The sequence below is a fragment of the Stomoxys calcitrans genome, chromosome 3, assembly GCF_963082655.1.
Source record: "Stomoxys calcitrans chromosome 3, idStoCalc2.1, whole genome shotgun sequence".
Classification (NCBI taxonomy): domain Eukaryota; kingdom Metazoa; phylum Arthropoda; class Insecta; order Diptera; family Muscidae; genus Stomoxys; species Stomoxys calcitrans.
The window spans coordinates 123,219,368-123,242,055 of record NC_081554.1 but is presented as its reverse complement, the minus strand read 5'-3'; the positions used below and the strand labels follow the sequence as shown (position 1 = coordinate 123,242,055).

The 22,688-nt window shown below is 41.5% G+C and overlaps 3 long non-coding RNA genes across 3 annotated transcripts; all 3 read left to right on the top strand.

Moving 5' to 3' along the window:
- Positions 1 to 1,662: 1,662 nt before the first annotated feature.
- LOC131996331 (uncharacterized) lies at positions 1,663 to 2,182 on the top strand. The gene is made up of 2 exons (XR_009397779.1): positions 1,663 to 1,727; positions 1,805 to 2,182. It is a non-coding gene; the product is annotated as an uncharacterized LOC131996331 (long non-coding RNA).
- A 489-nt stretch (positions 2,183 to 2,671) lies between these two features.
- On the top strand, positions 2,672 to 11,275 carry LOC131996329 (uncharacterized). Its single transcript, XR_009397777.1, has 4 exons — positions 2,672 to 3,049; positions 3,108 to 3,299; positions 11,066 to 11,130; positions 11,208 to 11,275. It is a non-coding gene; the product is annotated as an uncharacterized LOC131996329 (long non-coding RNA).
- Positions 11,276 to 11,890: 615 nt separating this feature from the next.
- LOC131996330 (uncharacterized) lies at positions 11,891 to 12,987 on the top strand. The gene is made up of 2 exons (XR_009397778.1): positions 11,891 to 12,261; positions 12,338 to 12,987. It is a non-coding gene; the product is annotated as an uncharacterized LOC131996330 (long non-coding RNA).
- The last annotated feature ends 9,701 nt before the right edge of the window (positions 12,988 to 22,688 follow it).

Sequence of the window (22,688 nt, the reverse complement as noted above, 5' to 3'; positions counted from 1 at the left end):
ATACATTCCGTAAACCAATGGCACCACAGTGGAAACAACTACTAAGAAATTTTTCAATTTTGCTAAGAATAGACAAAAAAACAAATAGGATGAAACGGGAGGACCAACCTTTGAAAGAGAACTGATTTAATAATCATTTATAACAGTTATTCAATTGACAACGATTGCAACTCACAATGATCTTAATTTACAATGACTTTTTTAGTTTTTTCTTCAAATTTAAGGCTGGTACTACGTTTTTGAGGGGAAAATTTCCGTAAATCGTTCTTTCGATGGTTTGACAAGGTTACCACATTTGATTTTATTGCGTTTCTTTGGTCAAAATATTTCCATTTCTATATTAAAATGAATATGGCACCGATCAATTTATCAGCTGCTTACGCGCATGTGTACACACAAATGCGAGTGTGTGCACCATACTCAAATTCATATACATATGTTGTTGCAATTTCAACCAAACCCCACCCCTTCGAAATTAATAAATAATGAAGCACAAAACTATTTAAAAATAAACGAATTCAGCTTTTATTTGTAAAAACACAACTTTCCAAAAGCCTTTGTCAGCATCTTCCACTTCAATAAAAATAATGTTTTTGTAATAGCAAGACCAAAAGCACAACACTTTCTTCCACAATCGTTATTACAGTTTTGTTGCAATAGCTTGTTATGAACTTCCACTTATTTTTTATTAATTTTAGAAATATATTTATTTATATTTTTATACAAAAAGAGTCTTATTTTTTTTCCACCCGAGTAAGTACATGTGAGCAAGATCACTAACACTAACAAACACTGTTATGTGTGCGCTTGGTCGGCGTTTGAAATGGTTACCGGTTAGCTGTAGGGAGACACTCAGGGCTAGGGGCCTCAACCCGCCAAATCAAACCCTGCACACAAACATTGAAAATATGAGGGGACACTATTTCACTTTCTAACTAGCGACTAAACACGAGAGGAAAAACATTTTACACAGGGATCTTGTTGTTACGATCCTACACTTGCCCTCCCAACCATGGTCCAAGGCGTCCTCTTACCCATTTTCTTCTTGGACCCCAAACACCACACACATTAGCACACGCACTTACTTCATCGCTTCACCCCCGCAAGTATAACAATTACCAACACATATTCTTTTCTGTTAAACACTTAAGACATAATAAAATTTATTGAGTTTTTTTAGGGGGATAAAAAAAATTTAAAGGTTATGTTGTTTCTTATATTATTATTACACTTTTACAACGGCAAACAAAACACGAAGAACAATACCGTACAAATTAAAGAATGATCGAAAGAAGTTTTGGCTCCTTAATCTAGGGGAGACCACTCAATTCACCTCTATCCCTTGTCCTAAGGCGCTTTAATTGGCGCGAATATGCTACTTTTCCTATCTACTAAAAGAGCTCTCTTAACAGATCTCTGCCATTCATTTATAGCAGACCAAAACACAATTTAGAACAAAGTTTGGGGGCTCATTGGCTCCCTTAAGCCTTTTTTTTCTGATTGGAACAGGTATTATTCTCCTCACAATATAGTTTTTTTCTTTTATTCTACGTTACTTCCTATATCTAAATGCCTAACCTATATTATTCATTTATAAGCTTTCTTTCATAAAATTTCCTGCTATTTAATTACTTAATCTGATTTTTTTTTTCTTTTTACTAGCCTTCTGGACGGTTGCCAGACAACTAGTTGGACACAGTTGAGGACATACGGACACACACAAACTGGTAATACTTTTTACCTTGATTCCCGTTTAAATCTGATTAGTGATTTGATTTTTGTTGTTCTCTTTCTTTTATTTAAGGACTGTCTTCGTATGGTAAGCGTCTTACACAGCTCCTGGCCAGATATCACAAAAGGAATCACCGTCGGCACAGGCTTCCATACAATTTCGGCTTCAACGTGCACTACAAGGTAGATGTCTCAACCATTAACACCGTTCCCAGTCCGATGGCCTGATGGTAGCTGGGGAAAGTCTCGCACCTTGCTGATTTTCCGCAACAAATATCGCACTGGCCCCCTTTATAGCTAGGATGGCCAGTGCTATTCTCCAAATCACAGGAATCACTTTCTATACAGCAAAAGAAATGACAAAATCTCAAATCTACTACACATTTTTAGAAACTACAGTTCACTCACATTCAAATCTTATCACACAATACACAAAAAAAAATAAAATTAATTTGATTTAACTGCCTTTTTATTCAACTGGACCACACAAACAAAGGTATTTTAATTAACCGGGCAAAACGATCACTTTACTTCTTCCCACGACTTCTCTTTGCTAAATGGCTTCTTTTTGGCCCCACCAGCTTATATAGGCCCATTTTCTTCCCGCCAAATGCCAATTTTCCACGATCAACCATTTTCCTTGTAACTTTCTTTTGGCCGCATTTTCTTTTCTCCAAAAAATACACAACCTTTCTCTGTCACTCTTTCTTCAATGTCAGGGCCGGTATTTTGTTATGGTGAATGTTTCTTCAGTATCAACCCTGGCCATTCAACCTTCAAATTAACGGACAACAGATTTGTCGGACAATTCGTCGCTCTACACCAGTGCGACTTACCCCACGTCATCCATTAACTCTAAGCTCCTCTGACAATCTGGTGACACTTGCAGCCAACTTCATGCATTTCCACATTCACTCGCACGCCACCACCACCTCACAACATCAACCAGAAGCACGCCGGAGAGCACATAAGAAAATATATATTTAATTTTAAAAGAAAACACAATGTGCTCATCCATCTAGGAATATCTCCCTATTTGGATCGCCGTCCTAGTTTATACATCGGTGGTGGCGTGCTTTGGCCATAACAATTCTAACATGTTAATTACCATAGCACCCCCCACCCCCTTATAGCTATCGTGGCCTCGCTACTGACTGTTCGTCTTAGGATGGCCTGCAACAAAACATCGGGGATCGGCGAGGCTCCGCAGACGAAATCGATGTGCCAGGACAGGTAGGATTTCCAACGTGGGGAACACCCACACCTGAGATGTCTCATTCCGGGCTCTAGACAACAGATGGTTGGTAACCATTTCCAGGTGAGTATATGCGTATTACATATAAATGACAAAAACTGATTTCCCTTACAATCCACAGACCCAATGTTGTCGGCGTGTTGCTGTTCTTGACGCCGCAAAATGTAACCATCAACCGGAACTCCTTGTCAAGATGGATGTGCGACAGACCACCGGCTCATTAAGATTGCTGTGTCATATCTCTACCTGACCACGTACGTGTCCCTCGACTCAGCCACTTTATGCAAGCATCATCTCGTCTTCCATTTCTCAGGTACCATAGTCGTTGTGGTTGTCTAGTTTGTGTTCGTAGACGATAGTTTCTATTTTGTTTAAATACCACTTTACCAAAGGGCAACGAATGAGTTGTTTCTCGATCATGATAACCATGGTCAACAGATAGACGTTGGCCACTACCTTGTGTTTATGCATTTGTTGCTCTTGGGCGAATATGATAGTGAAAATAAATCATTGATATGCTAATCGACATATACTGTTTATATGAGCGCAATTTGAGGATGAAATAGTTGTTGTCCCTATTCACAAAACTTGATGTAGCGTTACAGTAGGCTCAGTTGACAGATTTCCTTTATAGAAATATCAAATAAACCAACTATAAAGCTTCTTTTTGTTTTTTGAATACTGGTAGTAGGCTTTTATGAATATCAGATATGCAAAATGTGTTTATTGGTGCCGCAAAGAAACTCGGATTCTATGCCTATACATTGACCTCATAAAAATAACAGGCAACTTGGCGTTGAGACGATCGTCGGCCTTTACTCAGTAAGCCTTTTGCTATGAAAATCTCTATGAAGCCGTGACTTAGTGGTGGTTGTTTTTTGTCTTGTCGTGGCAGATGTAAGGTCGTTGGAAAATCCAGAAATTACCCAAAATGTTATAGTTGTAAAAAAAAAGTGGTTCATAACAAGTGGTATGTAAAGTTTAACACCAACAAAAATACAATGTGTAGAGTATACCACGTATACCATATTGTCTTAGAAAAGTGTGTTTACTCATGCAGCTCACTTTGAGGTCTACGGTACGCAATTAGCAATTTTTTTTGGTGGCATGAAATACAATGCAGTTAAGATGTTTACTGGCATATTGTTGGAAGTAGAGCGATAGTTTGATATGGGATTGTGGTGACACCAATGTTTGGTTTTAGATAATTACGATAGGACAAAAAAAATTATTCTCCTTAAAACAACATGGAAATCGTAATCCTCAACCCTAGTGGCATATTACCCATGGGTAATACTTACTATCAAATGAAAATGTTTATTTAAGTAGGAGCTTTATTAGCTAACAGATTAATTAGCTAATGACTACCTACGTTCAGTCAAGAAATTGCTAAGGAATTTCATCAGAAAAACTCACTGTATAATACTTAGTTTGGACTTTATCTGTTTCCAGTGACTTAACAGGCGATCATCTCGAATTAGTTCTATCTCTTAAGATCCTTAACATGACATATACCTATTGGCTTTCCGTTTAGATCCTCAAGGGAATACATATTATTACCTATGGGCTTCACAATACGGCATTTTATGAATTTGCGGGCGAATTTAGCGTTGAAGTTTTTTCCGAAGTCGCTTAATACATGGTTTCTTTTGTATACCTCCTGTCCAGGAGAAAACGTTACTATACGAGCCCTCGCATTGTATCTTTTGGCGCTCCGTTCATAAGCCTGGTGCATGTTTTGTTTAATTCTATTGCGAATTAGGTCCATTCTGTCACTTCTGTTCAATTGGATGATCTCGTGATCTGACATAGAGTGCAATTTTCGGGCCAGTTTGTAATCAGATCCATGTGTGTACATATTGTACCCGAATAGGGCGAAAAATGGGGTTACCCCTGTCGCACTATGAACCGCTGTTCTAAGGGCACACTCGATGTCCGTCAGGTATGGATCCCAGTCTCTGTGATCATTTTCAAGGTAGGCTCGGATTGCTGCCAACACCGATTGGTTAACACGTTCGGATGCATTGGACTGTGGGGCATAGGGTGCAGTTTGTAGGTGGTTAATACCATACGTCTCTATCATGTCTTTAAACGTTTTCGATATGAACTGGGCCCCGTTGTCACTATGCAACGTTTCGGGTACGCCAAACTTTCGGAATATATCCGGTACCAAGAATTTTACCACATTCGAAGCGGTTGCTTCCCGCATCGCTTTCAAGAACGTGAACTTGCTGAAATGGTCTACCACAATGAAAATAAAAGCATTGCCACTTTTCGAGCGTGGATATTTACCCAAGAAATCTATATAAATTTTTTGAAAAGGGCGTTGGGTTACCACCTCGTCACCGAGCGTAGGCTGTGTGTATTCATTTGTGGGTTTGGTCTCCTTGCATACCGTGCAATTGGTGACGTATTGTCGCACTTGTGACGCCATTTGCGGCCAGTAGTATTTCTCCTTCAACCGATGCAACGTCTTCGATATGCCTCCATGGGCAGCTGTAGTGTTGTCATGCGCTTGTTCGATTAGTGCATGCGTTAACGTCTCAGGGATCCACAGTTTCCATTGAAATTCTTGTATATCAGGGTCATACGTTGCATGGGCCTTCTTAAATATCATGTTATCGATAATCTTGAGATCAGGCAATTTCTCTTGGTTGCTTTTCACAACCTCTCGAAGCTCTTTATATGTGTCACTGTCAAACTCAGTGGTCTGGAAGTCCAAGACTTGGTCCATTTCGATCTCGTCAGCTGTGGGTAGTCGTGAGAGCATATCCGCTACCACATTTTCCTTCCCCTTTCGATGCTCAATGTTGAAGCTATACCCCTGGAGTTGCAGTGACCATCGAGCTAAACGACCGCTGAGATCCTTCAGGTTCATCAGCCATTGCAAACTCGCATGATCGGTGATAACGGTGAACTCCATGCGCTCCACATAGGGTCGGAATTTGCGGATGGCCATCACAGCTGCGAGACACTCCTTTTCCGTGACGCTATAGTTTTTCTGGCATTTATTGAGCTTCTGAGAGTAGAATGCTATGGGGTGTTCCTCCCCATCACCGCTTAGCTGGAATAACACAGCACCTATCCCGTATTCCGAGGCATCACATTGGATATAAAATCTCTTAGAGAAATCGGCGTGACGTAACACTGGTGCGGAGGTTAATGCCTTTTTGAGTCTCTCAAAAGCTTTTATCGCGCTGTCATCGATGATAAACCTGGTGGACTTTTTTAGTGTGTCAGTGAGTGGGGCTGAGATAGTGGCGAAGTCTTTAATAAACCTGCGGTACCACCCTGCAGTTCTGAGAAAACTTCTGACCTCTCTTGCATTTTTGGGCACCTTGATCTTCTTAATGGCCTCAATCTTTTCAGGGTCGGTTCTTAAAATCCCTTCGCCCACAATGAAACCCAAATATTTCAACTGACGGAAGCAAAACTGGGATTTTTTTAATCCTATAGTCAGGTTGGCTTTCTTTAGGCATTCGGCTACCTCGTTTAGTAAACGCAGATGCTCATCAAAATCGCTTGATATGATCAACAGATCGTCCAAGTACACCAAGACATTCTCCTTAAGTCGTTGGGGAATGACTTTGTCCATCAGACGGCATAATCTCTGGGCGGCATTGCACAAGCCAAAAGGCATCACACGAAATTGATACAATGGGCGACCTGGGACCGTAAAGGCGGTATATGACTTGCTCTGTTCGTCTAACTCGATCTGCCAGAACGCGTATTTAAGATCCACACTGCTAATATAGAACGTTTCATCTATACGGCTTAAAATGCCGTCTATATTCTGCAGTGGATAAGCGTCTTTCACCGTGAGTTTATTGAGTTTGCGAGCGTCCAGACAGAATCGGTTTTTACCCGGTTTTCTTACCACCGTGGTTCGATTACTCCACGGGCTTTCACTCTCCTCTATGACGTTTAATGCCAGCATATTATCCACTTCTTGATACGTTATCGTCTGAATTGCAGGTGACATGGGATAATGACGGTCTTTCACGGGCTCTGCCCCATCAATTAGTTTTATAGAATGCTTTTCCACGGTGGTACACCCTAGACCATGTTCTTCGAAGGTTTTGAACTTCCCGACAACCTCGTTTAGACGTTTAACTTGCTCAGGTGACCGCTCGTGTGGGTTCAATCGATGTTCGGCATTGGTATCTGCCATATCCTTCGTGACCTTTTCAATATTTATTTCCGACACGCCTAATACGTCCGGGGCTAGTTGAAACAGTCGCCAAAAGTCTATGCCTAGATATAAGCGTTGCTCCAAATCGGGACATAGGTATAACGTCATGTCTTTGGACTCCCCTTTATATTCTAAGGCAGTCTTTATCTTTCCTAACACTCGATATAACCTTCCACCCGCTGTGCTAACACTGCTGGACATGGGTATAATTGGAATTCCCATTTCTTCAATGAACTCCCTACAACCTTGTCCAAACAAGCTTACTGAGGCTCCGGTGTCAAGGAGACCTTGAATGATCTCTCCTTGAATTGTTACGTTCACAAAAACTCTGGGGTCATTTCTGATCTTTACTACTTTTGAGATCGCATCTATCAATAATCTCCTTTGTAGGCGCCATTGTTTTGCTTTCTGTCTAAGTTTGATAATTTTGTTGGGTACCGTGTGAATTTCAGAGTTAAAAATCCTTTCTCTTACTTTTTCATAGTTTTGTTTCCTTATATCTAGTGGAATATAATGCCTTTGGGCTGTGGTAAAATCTACAGAAATACTCTTATCCTTATTCTTCGCTGATTTATTATTATCATTACGTAAAATCTTAACTATCTTATCTTCTACTTTTTGTGGGGTATTAAATTGTCGGACGGACGAGGTTCCCCTCTCTTCTCTCCGCCCCTTTTCTGGTTTCCCTGTAAACATATCGGGCATTTAGGCGTCACGGTGTCTGGTTTACCACACCTGTAACAGAATAATTTCCGGAATTCTGCCTGACAATCCATGAACATGTGTCCAGGTTCCCGGCAATTCCAGCATATAATTTGAGATCTAGCCTGATTTTGCACTCGAAGTGCTGAAACATTCTCTTCCAGACTTTCGAGATCCTCCCCTTCTGGACATTCTACTTCTTGTTCGCATATCTCACTCACATGCCTAGCGGATCGTTGTGGGACTGGTAGTGGCCGATTTTCACGTCTGGGGAAATGACGCTCCGCCTCTATACATTCAATCCGCAACTGTTCAACCGAAGATATAGTCATCTGGTAAACATGACGTTTTATATCTTCCCTTATGTTGCCTTTTAATATTTTAATCATTTCATGCTCACGGATAGGTTGCATCAATCTAGAGCGTAATATTCCCATCTCATGGAAATAATTGTTGACAGATTCAGTATGCCTTTGTTTTCGTTCCAGCAACTCCCGCAAAATGTCAAATTTCGATTGTGGAGTTTGGTACTGGCTTATCAGTGCGTGTTTTAGACCATCCCAATCGGTATCGATACTATTTTGGCGGTGTAACCAGTACCATTCCCTGGCTTGGCCAGATACTAAGAATGAAAAGTCCCTTAAAACTTCGGCCCAAGGGATACCGTACTGAGCTCGCATCAATTCAAGTCTATAAATAAAATCATTGACTCTTATTTCGCGGGGGTCCCCGCTGAAGTTCAAACCCAACTTATCTACGCGTATGCGGAGAGGCTCGTTATTAGCATACACTGCCGGAGCATCATTCCGATTGGTCGATGGGGTCGTAGTGGGGTATTGTACGACTGGGTGAATATTTCCCTGAAGTACTGAAGACATGTTGTTCTCATAATTATGGATCTGTCTCTCTACATTAGTCGAACTCGAAGCACTGGATATGGGCATAGGCGTATTTTCCCTTGGCGGTATGGCTGATTGTGAGCGGACCATTCCGGTTAGGTCATTCACACCTTTGGCCAAAGACGCTATCATCCTCCTTACTTCTGCCATTTCTTCATTAACCATATCCTTGACTTGTCGCTCTAAGGACCTTTGGACGGTCGCAGCCCCTCCCTGAACCTGACCGTTCGACTCTTGTGCCAATATCTCGCTTGCCTCAGTACTTGACGGATGACCGCCATTGGCAGGCACATTTACATTATTTTGAACTCTATTCATTATAGAACTAGAGAGATCTCTTACTTGAAACCCATCCACGTTCGCGTTTGGTTCAGCCATTTCGTCCTCTACGCCTACACGTCTTTGCTTACTATTTTTGGGGAAATACAATGATCTATTCAAATCAAATGACTCTGTTAGTGTTCTTTTCTTTGAGCGAGTATTGTAACTCATGCCTCAGTTGCACAGCGATACACAAAAAAAATCGTTCTAACCGCTGGCCGTAAACTAAATTATTATAATTATTATTATTATTATTATTTTTTTTTATTAAATAAAATAATGACACTTAGTTTTAACAATATCAAACCATATGACAATAAATATTACAGACGTCAATTGCTAATTCTAAACACATAAAGTACTTAGTATACAAATGCTACAAACGTAAAATTTCAAATCTGAACATAAATTTGTGGGGGCGTTGCTTTCTCAGAAGCACTGCGTGCGTTTTGTGTGGTTTCTCCTTAATAAAGGACAAAAATAACAGTGCCCTCCATTGGAGGTGTAAAAAATGTTTTCCTAGACAATCTTAATAGCTGTACACTTGCAAAATTAACACTTACTTCTATGCCCATGACATTTCCTAAAATCTTCATCTTAATGAAACGCTCATGGCTGACGGTACTAACAATACACTGACTTTCAAACCGACACGTCGATTGAAACGGCTATTGCACTTTTCCCAAAATTGAAGCTATATTGTGTCATTCATTGTGCCTTTGTAAAACACAAAACAAAAATTGTAAAGCAAAACTTGGACATAAACAAAACATTCGTCATCCTACTGGGACTAACGAGTTATTGCACATGTCCGTTGTAACTGGAGAAAATATTTCTTTTTTAACCTACTAGATCTAATATTGCACTTCATAAATGGTTTTTCACCAACTTGGATGCAATAAAATATCACAGTTCGTTAAAAAATTGAAATGTTTCTTTGATCTATTTCTAAAACTCTAGCATTCTATGGCTATGTGCGTCGGTCTTATTGCACAGATTTAACTAACCTAACATCACCGCGTTCAAAGGCGTTATTTACATCGCCATTTTAAAACGCGCATCAGGTACTTTCTTCTTACTTTTCCATTGGGCGCCATCTCTGTTATGTGTGCGCTTGGTCGGCGTTTGAAATGGTTACCGGTTAGCTGTAGGGAGACACTCAGGGCTAGGGGCCTCAACCCGCCAAATCAAACCCTGCACACAAACATTGAAAATATGAGGGGACACTATTTCACTTTCTAACTAGCGACTAAACACGAGAGGAAAAACATTTTACACAGGGATCTTGTTGTTACGATCCTACACTTGCCCTCCCAACCATGGTCCAAGGCGTCCTCTTACCCATTTTCTTCTTGGACCCCAAACACCACACACATTAGCACACGCACTTACTTCATCGCTTCACCCCCGCAAGTATAACAATTACCAACACATATTCTTTTCTGTTAAACACTTAAGACATAATAAAATTTATTGAGTTTTTTTAGGGGGATAAAAAAAATTTAAAGGTTATGTTGTTTCTTATATTATTATTACACTTTTACAACGGCAAACAAAACACGAAGAACAATACCGTACAAATTAAAGAATGATCGAAAGAAGTTTTGGCTCCTTAATCTAGGGGAGACCACTCAATTCACCTCTATCCCTTGTCCTAAGACGCTTTAATTGGCGCGAATATGCTACTTTTCCTATCTACTAAAAGAGCTCTCTTAACAGATCTCTGCCATTCATTTATAGCAGACCAAAACACAATTTAGAACAAAGTTTGGGGGCTCATTGGCTCCCTTAAGCCTTTTTTTTCTGATTGGAACAGGTATTATTCTCCTCACAATATAGTTTTTTCTTTTATTCTACGTTACTTCCTATATCTAAATGCCTAACCTATATTATTCATTTATAAGCTTTCTTTCATAAAATTTCCTGCTATTTAATTACTTAATCTGATTTTTTTCTTTTTACTAGCCTTCTGGACGGTTGCCAGACAACTAGTTGGACACAGTTGAGGACAAACGGACACACACAAACTGGTAATACTTTTTACCTTGATTCCCGTTTAAATTTGATTAGTGATTTGATTTTTGTTGTTCTCTTTCTTTTATTTAAGGACTGTCTTCGTATGGTAGGCGTCTTACACAGCTCCTGGCCAGATATCACAAAAGGAATCACCGTCGGCACAGGCTTCCATACAATTTCGGCTTCAACGTGCACTACAAGGTAGATGTCTCAACCATTAACACCGTTCCCAGTCCGATGGCCTGATGGTAGCTGGGGAAAGTCTCGCACCTTGCTGATTTTCCGCAACAAATATCGCACTGGCCCCCTTTATAGCTAGGATGGCCAGTGCTATTCTCCAAATCACAGGAATCACTTTCTATACAGCAAAAGATGTCCTATCCTGGTTCAATAATGGATTTAATATTCTCGATGACCGCTTGTCGCTTGCTGGCATGATGGCGTATGCGCGGCTAGTGCTCGCCGGATGGGGTGGTTCTTTGCGCAAGCGAATCAAACACAGGAACAAAAAGTTTTACATGCCAGTCTAGAAAAGTAAAGGGGATGTCTGGCCCGAAAGAGAAACAGCAACTAAACTAACTAATATGTCTAATGATAAAAAGGAAGCACCACACCTACCTGCCGGAATGCCTTCTCGTCTGGTGTTCCGACGAGGAATAGCCCTCCCTCTGGAGCAGGAGCTCCACCATAGCAACAAAGGAAACCTGTTGCCCCGTACCTACCTCTTCATCTTACTATCCCCCTCCTATCCCCTCCTTAAGATCTACACGATCTTAGTAAAAGACATCATGTTTTTTCAAGAACGTTATAAACATTTCAAGTTGGTTTTATTTCCTAAAGCAATCCATAATGGCCTCATCAAAGTTCAAAAATTCACCTTCTTTAAACATTGATTAAAAGGGTAAAACTAGTCACGACGTTACTGCAATTCAATAGACTTTAGCTTAAAAAAAAACAATGTAAAAGAAACTGATACATATACTAATATTTATGGGTACATGGCTAGATTTAATCGGATTTAATGGCCTCTCATCGCTTCCTCTTCTTCTTTCAGGGCTCCTGCCGCCGAACATGGGTCTGCCCCCGCTGGAAGCTTACGTGCTGTCCGTCCGTCTATGTCCGTCCAAATCTTGTAATAGTATTGTGTAAGTATTAGTATTATTAAACAAAAATAAAAGGGTTTTTAAATTAGTTTTCTCTTTATAATTTTCTTTTCATTAGGCCATTATCTCACGCCTGAAAGGATGGCAGTCGGGTTGATTTGGCTGGGACAAACATCCCTACGGAAACTCCCTACCTGGCTAGAAAGAGCTCTATCTATGGGGTATGGAACTAGACCAACCAAAGCTAGACTTGGTCTTTTAAAAGATAAGTATAAACCAAATATAATAAAAATGCCTACCTAACAAAACTAATTTATTCTCTTCTATTTTTAGATAATTTATTCGTCCGTCCGTCAATGTGTGGAGTATAGGAGTAAGTCTAGGTAAGCTATCACCTGGGGACACTGCTGAATGTGAGTGCCTTGTTCTGGAAGTCCCACGATGGTGCAGAAAGGATGAGCCGGTGGTGAGCAAGCTGAGCGGTTGTTTTAATCGTCTTTTTTTTTCCAATTGATTTTAGTTTATAATTAGTTCGTAATGTAGTTCCTTTTTTTTTTGTTTTAATAATAACAGCTTTTTATTCAGTTTCTTTTGCTTTGAAAGATTAGCTATTAAGTTGGTTTTTAAGCGTAGCTTTTAATGCAATTTCTAATTCAATAGTTGGTAGTTTAGTTTTAAAGATAATCTGGTTTTCCTCTTTCTTGTTGATTAGTTTTTGAAAGTTCTTTGGTTTTCTTTTTTTTTTTCAATAAAGAAATAGAAACAGTTCGACTCGGATTTTTTATATATATTTTTTTTTTTTTTTTTTTTTTTATTAAACTATTTGTTTTACTTGGGATCTTAATATATTCAATTCATAGTTTTTCTGTTTGAGATCATCCAAATATATTTTCCCTTTTGCTTATTTGGTATTTAATAACCAAGAGCATTAACCAAAAACAACAACACCAAAACTGCACTTGACTGCACTTCACTTTCCTCGTTTCAATTCCTCACTTTTGTTTCGGCTGCCAGGCTCACCTCCGGTTTGCTGCACGTTTAAAATCGAAAAGAAAGATTTTTCTTCCCAGGCTAGTGGCCTATGTTGTCATTTTGTCCATCATGGCGCTCTTCCCAGCCAGAACTTCCTCTGATGGGCCAAATGACAACACCACACCAACTGTCCTACTGTCAATCAGTCAGGGGTCGTGGTTTATGCTAAGCAGCTGACAACGTTCGTCAAATGTCCGCTAGATGGCGCTTCGAGCGACATTAAGGCGCACGCGACAAACCCAACCATCCTTTGAACATCACTGTCAAAGGATGGGAGGGAAAAATGTGCGAATTTTCAAGATATCTCTTGTTCTATAATCGAATAAATCCGAACGGCAATCCCTAAAATCGAACTTGGTAGGCCATCCCTACATTTCTGGTGCACTACCTTACATTAGTATACCCTGGAATACATCATTTCTGTACGACCTATCGTTCAGCTGACCGATATTAAAATCCCTCGTTTTCTGGCAAAGGTTGTACAAACTGACTTGAGATTCGTTATACTATCTTCCTACGGGATTTACTACCCTAAATAATAATGCATCTAATTATACTTCTCATTTCTTTCTTGTCAAAATAACGCGTCTCATAATGTATACGCCCCTTAGGTACGATAAATTGAATGGCCATTATAAATGACAGCCGTACATGTTTCATCATTGAAATAGAGACGACACACCATATGAGTGGCCGCACCTCTGTAACGCCGTTCACATCAATGAATGGCCACTGTCATTCATAATTAATTGAAAAAAACCCAGCACCACAGCACCACGGACCGGCCATTGCAAAAAAAATAAATTATGGTAAGTATTGTGTAGCAAAAAAAAAATAAACAAAATGACATGAAAAATATAAGGTGTGTATCGTTCTCGCGTGTTGTTTTCTTTTTTACGTGATTTGGTGGAAATTTCGTGCTAAGATGAATGCCATGCGGGAATAATACTACGTGTGTGTGTGTGTGTGTGTATAAATGCAAAAAAAATAGATAAATGAATGGAATCGAAATGTCCATTAAATATTAAACCGGTTGCAACAAAAACATCGTGTTTTCCTGAATTCATACTTCCAAACTCGTGTTTTTGGGTCATGTAAAGTACATATAAGTATATGCCGCTGATTAAATGGAATTCAACAGAAAAAAATAAAAACAGCCTCCGACTACAAAATGATTACGTCTTGTTGCGCATATTGGTAAAATGTACAAAAAATTATATGTGCGAGATAAAATAAAATGCGAAGCAAAAAAAACAAAACAATAGTTTTCCTGGCGTTCGTGTGTGTAGTGTGATAGTATTGTAGTGTTAGAGCCATCGCGTGAGATTACGGTACCCCTGCCCAAGTGTGTAAATCACTCAAGTATGAATGGTGGGGGGGGGGTGTACTAAAACCAAACTTAGTGACAAAAGGAAAGCAGTACTCTCATGAAATGTGAAGTGAAGGGGGAAGCTAACAAAGTAAATTGCAAAACTATGTAGTGCCATGAAGTGAGTGTAATCACAAAGGTAGAATAAAGCAAAAAATTAAAAGTCGGACAGACTTGAAATTCTCTTCCTCTTACTGTGAAACAACAAGATCAAAACAAAGGCCTATTGTGAATTACTATTAAGATCCGTGAACTGAAAAGAAAGTTTCGCAAGAAAGTACAAGTGAAATGAAAGTTAAAAAAACTTAGGAAATTGTTAAAATTTATAGGAATTGTGCAAGAACAAAAAAACGAAATGGAAAAAGAGAAATTATAAGTTCACGAAATATACGATTAACATAAAAGGAAATTTTCTAAAAACAAAAAAAGGTAATGAAACTACGGTGGAATACAGGAACCATTCCCCTAAAAAAACAAAAATCCAACGAAAGTTCAATCAAAAATGATAAAAATCAAAAAGTCATGAAATCAACAAAAATTAAAACAGGAAAATTAAATACAGAAAATACATAAAAAATGTTAAAAATCAATAGATATTCTCCTTTGCAAGAAAACCACAAATCTGGGAAAAATTTAATATTTGCGAAAACCAAAAATTCTGAGAAACTCTAAAAAAAAAAATAATAAACAAATCAAAATTGTAAAAAGTCAAAGTGAATATAGGTATAAGATTGAAGTGTATATCCACCGTGGAGCATAAAATTCAAGCAAAGTCTAAATAAATTAAAAATCTGTTTTCCTTTCTTTTTGTGAAATGGAAATCTTACGAAGTGGAAAAGTCATTTCCTAAACATAGTGGACTTGATTGGAAACTTCTTAAGTCTTCTCCTTCCTATTGCAAAAAAGGTAATTCTATTCCTATCTGTCCATATCATCGCAGATTCCACAAAACGTAAATAGAAGAACAGTGCGAACAATGGGACGAAGAGGACGATGTATGAACCGCGCCCAAGCGGAAAGTGGCTGTACGAGGTAGGTAATCAATGCATCGTTTAACAAAGGAATAACCTTCTGATTCCCTAGGTACCAACACACTTCCTGCCAGCCATTCGTGGCCCACCAAGGTAAGTGCATTTCCTCTCTCTATTCCCTTCCCATTGCGGCTTGTTTGGCGTACATAAAAAGCCAGAAAGTCATGCTATCCAATCAAAATCGTGAAAGGTGTTGACCTACTTCTAACCCAAAAAGCCATTGACTAAGCCCAATCGAAATAAGCGCCGATACAAATATCCACCGGCCCATATCCGGGTCCAAATCATGTGTGACCAAAACTCCCCTTGGAGCATTACCTGTCCCAGAGTTATCTACGGTGCTCCTGAAGACCCACTTCGGGGATGGGTACCAGAGTCATCGTCACCGGATACGGCGTTTCGGCCTATTCACCGTGGTGAATCTGCCTCGTGCCCTTCCTCACACTGGGATTCCAACTGCTGTAATTGTCCTCTGGCAGATCATAGCCCTTACCGTCTTACCCCTTACTACGAAGTGCATCCTAATGTCATAGATTCACTGGGGCACAGGGGTAGACTCTGGAGGACTATGACACGTCACAAGGTGACCGCCCAGAGACGTTAGCACCTGTTGGAATCACCATTTAAGGGAAGCTTTTGCAGTACTCTGGTTACGAAACTCTGGCGCACATCTCCGATGCTTGGTGCAAATGGTTCATCGTTGACTCTCTGGTCAGTAAGCCCTTGGAAAAGATAAAGCCACTCAATGACCCAGATCGTACCCATCTGTCGGCTGCCGAAGATATATGCCCTTGTAAGGTTGGAAAAGCCAAGTCATAACTAGCCCAATCAATCAGCGCCTGGCCTATGCCCAAATAACACTCCTTCCAAGAACTCTGTACAGCCAAACAAACCATTTTGCATTTCCGCCATTTATCTCTATCTTTCCAGCATTGGATCGCACCCGTGAGAGACCACCAGAAAGAAAGGTAAGGATATCTCGTCCATCTTCTGACATATATTCAAATCACCAAAGTGATTGTTGTACTTTCCCTTCCAGCCTACTATCAAAGCAACGGCCGAGAAGACCACTACCCAGCAACACCAGCCATAAAGGAAAGCTTGGACCACTAAGACACTAGGTGGAAAAACAGAGGTCGCCAACCTGCATCATCAATCTTAGGGCAGCCGGCTGTACATACCTGATTGACCCAAGGGAATCTCCCATTGGCAAGAGCTGCCGCCTCAGTGTCCAATACACTGTTAAAACAACAACAGCCATCACGTAAACGGTGAGTATGTGAGCCACTCAAACCAAATATCTGCCAGAACTAGCGTAGGCTACAAGTCGCAATAGTCTCACACCGGGTAATTTGAGAAAAAAAAGAAATAAATATAGACAATACATGTCAATATTGGCAGTTACCAAAATAACAGTCTCTAACTGCAGTTCGTAAGGTCTGCAGACCTTTAAAAAAAATTAAAAAAAATTCGCCAATACCGTCTGGGTATCTGGCATCTCCTCTCAATCACCACCGAAAAAAACAGGGCTTGAAACCTTGCAGTTCAAACCACTGTTGTGGAAAAAACTTCACGAACTGTAAAAAACAATTCCCAACCATATTTCGGCCGCCAAAACGCTACCGTACCAAGATACACTAGTCCAAACTAGCTCTCCTCTCTAAACGCCGCCGAAAAATATATGAGTCTGGGTTAAGTATTCATAACCCAAATTGCAAAAAAAAAAAAAAAAATTAAATCTGTGAAATCACGAAAGCTCTCTAAACCAACCTACTGTTTTAAATCCTTAGTGTGGTATACACCCAAAGGTTTACCCTTCAGGTCCTCTACCTCATAAAGACAATTGCCTACGGGTCTAACTATCCGGCATTTGTGAAACTTTAGGCCAAGCTTCGCATTGAATTGGTTCTTGAAGTCGCTTTGTTGAAAACTTCTTCGGTACACCTCCTGACCGGGTATAAATTTGACGACTCTACTGCGGATGTTGTACCTCTTCTCGTTGCCCAAATACGCCTTATGTAGGTTATCTCTGACGGTCTTCCTTATTAGCTCCAGCTTAGCCGACTTCGGAATGATTTCACTTTCGGGATCATTCAACAACTGCAACCTCTTCGCCAGGGCGTACACACTGCCATGATTTACCATGTTCATGCCAAACAAGGCAAAGTAAGGTGTAACCCCTATTGAAGAGTGCACTGAGGAGCGCAACGAGCACTCTATCTCAGACAAATGCTTGTCCCAATCCTGGTGGCTTTCCTTCAAGTACGACCGTATAGCCGCCAGGATGGACTGATTCACCCTTTCCGAAGCATTTGCCTGAGGAGAGTGCGTAGCCGTTCTTAGGTGACTGATCCCGAAGTTCTTCATCAACTCCTGGAACTCCTTGGCGACGAACTGTTGCCCATTGTCCGACACAACAGTCTCGGGCGTCCCGAACTTGTGAAAGACTTCAGAAACCAAAAATTTTATAACGTTTCTGGCACTGGCCTTGGCCATCGCCTTCAAAAGTACAAACTTGCTCAGATGGTCTAGAACAATAAAAATGAAAGAATTGCCATTCTTAGATCGAGGATACGGGCCTAAGAAATCTATATAGATTCTCTGGAATGGTCTCTCTGTCAGGCTCTCCTTTCCCATTGGGGTACGAAGGGTAGTATTGGCTGGTTTCGTGGACTTACACACTTCGCAGCTCTGCACAAATTCCCTAACCTGAGTGGTCATGTTCGGCCAATAGCAATATCCCCTCACTCTTCTCAGGGTTTTGTGAAAGCCGCCATGTGAAGCCTGCGGTGGACAGTGAGACCTCCTAATTATGTCTGCCGTCAACTCTTGGGGAACCCATAGCTTCCAGGAAAAGTCCTCGTGGATGGGTATGCCATCATAATGCTGGGTCCTCTTGTAAACGTACCCGTCTACAACTCTCAAGTCCGGCAAGTTCTCGGCGTTATCTGAAATAGTTGTGATCAGCTCCTTGTAACTCTCCGACCTAAAAGCTTCTGACTCCAAATCAATCAAGGCTTCCAAATCTGTGGATAACTCCTCCATATTATACCTGGACAACGTGTCCGGTACGACGTTCTTGGACCCCTGCCTATGTTCCACCTCAAAAGAAAAGGACTGGAGGTGCAAACTCCACCTAGCCAAGCGTCCGCTAAGGTCTTTATGTGACATCAGCCACTTTAAACTGCTATGGTCCGTGATAATGGTGAAAGGCATCAACTCGATGTATGGGCGAAACTTCTTCACCGCCATTACCACGGCCAAGCATTCTCTTTCCGTAACGGAATAATTCCGCTGAGCAGACGTCAACTTCTGGGAGAAGTACGCTATTGGATGCTCTCCGCCTTCTTCGTCCTTCTGGAAAAGGACAGCTCCAATTCCAAGGTCAGAGGCATCACACTGTACAAAGAAATGCTTCTCAAAATCGGGATGCGTCAAAATAGGACTTGTTACCAGGGCATTTTTCAAATTATTAAATGCTGACTTAGCCTCTTCGGTAAAAACGAAATGTTTGCACTTCTTTAAAGTGTCGAAAATTGGAGCCGCAATGGTGGCATAATTGGGTATAAATCGTCTATACCAACCCGTTGCGCCCATAAAGCTACGGGCTTGTTTGGCCGTCGTCGGATAACTGAACCGAGTTATGGTATCCACCTTGCTTGGATCTGGTTTGAGCTCTCCTCCACCAACTATGTAACCTAGGTAACGAAGCTCCTTAAAGCAAAATTTAGACTTGGCCACATTGATAGTCAATCCGGCTGCGTCTAATAATTCCGCTACCCGTTCTAGCAGTACCATATGAGTGTCGAAGTCTGGCGATACTATAAGCAGATCATCCAAGTAGACAAAGACGCGATCACGTATTGCTGAGGGGACCACTTTGTCCATTAGACGGCATAACCTTTGAGCTGCGTTACACAGCCCAAAAGGCATTACCGTAAAGTGATAAAGTGGCCTCCCCGGCACGGTGAACGCTGTCTTCTCTCTACTTGAATGATCCAGGGGTATCTGCCAGAAGGCGTCCTTCAAGTCGACACTCGAGATGAAATAAGTATCACCCAGCCGGCTAAGCAAACCCTCGATGTGCGGGAGCGGATAGGCATCTTTGACCGTAAGAGCGTTGAGCTTTCGTGCGTCCAAGCATAGCCGGTTCTTTTCGCCCTTGCGGACGAGAGTTACCGGGTGACTCCATGCACTCTCACTAGGCTCAATAACTCCCATGGCCAACATCCTATCCAGCTCCGCGTACATCAACTTTTGCACTGCCGGTGAAACTGGGTAATGCTTACTCTTCACAGGTACTGCGTCGCCGGTATCGATGGTGTGGACTTCAGACTTTGTCTTTCCCAACCCCTTCTTGGTATAGCAGGGGAATTTTGCCACTATCATCTCCAAACGTTGCCGTTGTAGATCAGACAGGCTATGAACAGTTCTGTCCTCACCAGTCCCACCATCAGCTTCATCACATAAATTAACACCATTGGTAGTGAGGCTCTCAACAGAAGCGAACAATCCGAAAGCCTTCATAAAGTCTACTCCTAGGAATAGCTCTTTCTTCAAAGTTGGTACCAGATAAAACGTGACCTCACGGGTTCGGTTATTAAAGGTAACTGGCACTGTAAACTTGCCTGCCATTCTGTGCGGGGTCTCATCGGCCGTACTAATAAAAGAGTAAAAATTCCGGACTTCAATACCAATTCTTTTCGTAAATTCAACGCAGCCCTTACCTAGACAACACACAGTGGCTCCACTGTCCAGTAGACCCTCTATCTCAGCGCCCTGAATCTGGATTTTGGTATATAGCCTCGCATCGTCACCTTCATACAAAGAAGCAGAAGCAATAGCGTGACGGATTTGCCTCCTGCGCTTGTAACGCTCTCGCGCCCTCTTTACCTTCGGCGAAATGCTACCAAAAATCCTAGCTCTAGCTTCCTCGTATTCTCTCACACGCACATGCAAAGGCTTCAACTCTCTAAGGTGGCTATCTTTCTTAATGATCTTTGGTTCCTGATTAACCAGAATTCTAATTGGTGCTGAATCGGAAATATTAGTCGTTGGTATGTATGCTTCGTTCACTGCTGTGGGGGTTCCGTCTGTGTGGAACGCGCTTCCGCAGTACGAGGCGCGCTCCGTGGCCAGTTTCCCTGACACTTAGGACACTTTGGTGTTACTACTCCCTCTTTACCGCAGCGAAAACAAAAAACTCGGCCTATGGGCATCGGACACTCGACGTAGCTGTGACCACTCTTCCGGCAATTCCAGCAAGTGTATTTAGTTGTATCCCTCAGCGCGTCTACTTCTACACCGACCGTTTCGTTCCTAGGCTCGACGAAAGCTTCTTCGTAATGCAGCTCATGGACTCTTGGCGGCTGGTAGGGCCTTTGCTGGTAAGCCTGCCTTTGTCCTGCAATCATCGCCTCGGCTCGCTTTACCTCTTGGCGGAAATGGTTCAAACCGTGTATTCGTATTGGGAAAATCAAAGCAGCTAGGGACGATTTCAAATTTCCCTTCATGATTTCCACTAGGTCGCACTCATTATAAGGCACTCGTTGTTGGTTCCTCATTTTAATAATTTCATTGAAAAATTCCTCGAATGGCTCGTTTGGTAATTGACGTCTGTCCATAATCCTTTTTTGTATCTGGAACTCATTCTGGAAGCGTCGAAACTGGGCTAAAAACGCTTCTCTCAGATGTCCCCAGTGATTGAAGGGAGCGATCCGCCGCTGTTGCCAGTACCAGTCCAGCGCACTGCCCTCGAGTAGCTGTGGGAAGTCCCTGAGCAGCTCTTCATACGGATACCCGTAATCCTGCCTCATGGACTCTAGGCGAAAAATGAAATCCTCTGCATCCATTATCTGGTCGCTACCATCAAAACGGACTCCCCACTTTTTCACGTCATATCTCGGACCTGGAGATGGTACTGGGGGATATGGCATGCTCTGTGGAGACTGCCAGTAAGGAGCTTCGGCTGGCTGGAATGCATAGCGCTCATGTGTAGCATCATAGTTCGGTGGGGGTCTAAACCCTGCTCCTGGAGCAGACAACGGTGGTGGATTTACCCTTGAGCCTGCCAATGGTGGTTGTGTAACTGGGCGATTCGGCAATTGATTACTTTCTCTGGGTTGGCGAAAACCTGGCGGTGGTAGCAAAAATTGGTTCTCTGTCCTGGCCCGGTGAGCGGGTATAGCCATGCTTGGAGGCGGCTGCTGAGTGACCACAGGTTGACCACTTTGCCTCACACTCGAAATCTGCTGGCTCAACTCATTTCTTAATTGCTTAATTTCTTCCACGCTCCTCATCAATTGCGCCTGCATCAAACCAACGGATGCCGCCATCTCGTTTAGCTCACTGCCATGTCCTGAGGCCCTTTGGAATCCCATGTCATCTCGCCGAAAATCTCGCCGTATGTCTTGGGCGGTCTGGCTAGCGAATTCTGGCGAAACTATCGTGTTGTTTAACGCATCCGAACTCACGGACACATCACTCAATACATGCGGTGCGGGTGACGATGTCGTCGCGGTATCCACAACTGCGTTGGTAGGATTTGTGGTCGCAGCGGTCACAGCAGTGTTCTCCGCCATCGGACGAGTGTCTGGTCCTGATGCGGAAATCGGAATGTTGTCATTCATGTCTGGCTGTAGCCTGCTTCCCTTTCTGGTTAATACCATTCCTCTATAATCAATTAATAACCAAAAAGAAATACTAACTCGTCAGCCAACGCACACACTCACTATAAAATATGTTGCACACAATTTCAATAAAAAGATCAGGGCTAAAAAAACGCAAATTCAAAAAATAAAAATTCAAACCCAAAATATATATAAGAAAAAACAATAATAATAACCTAAACGTCGATTAATACCTCAACCTAAAACTAAATTGTCCTAAGACTGTAGCCTAAATCTCTCTGAAGCCTGAACAAAAATTCAACATCAAAATTCAAATTATTAACCTAAATAGTAAAAGGCTACAAAAGCTTAGGTAAAGAAAATTAAAAACTTCAATCCAAAAACAAAAACTAGACTGCGAAACGAAAA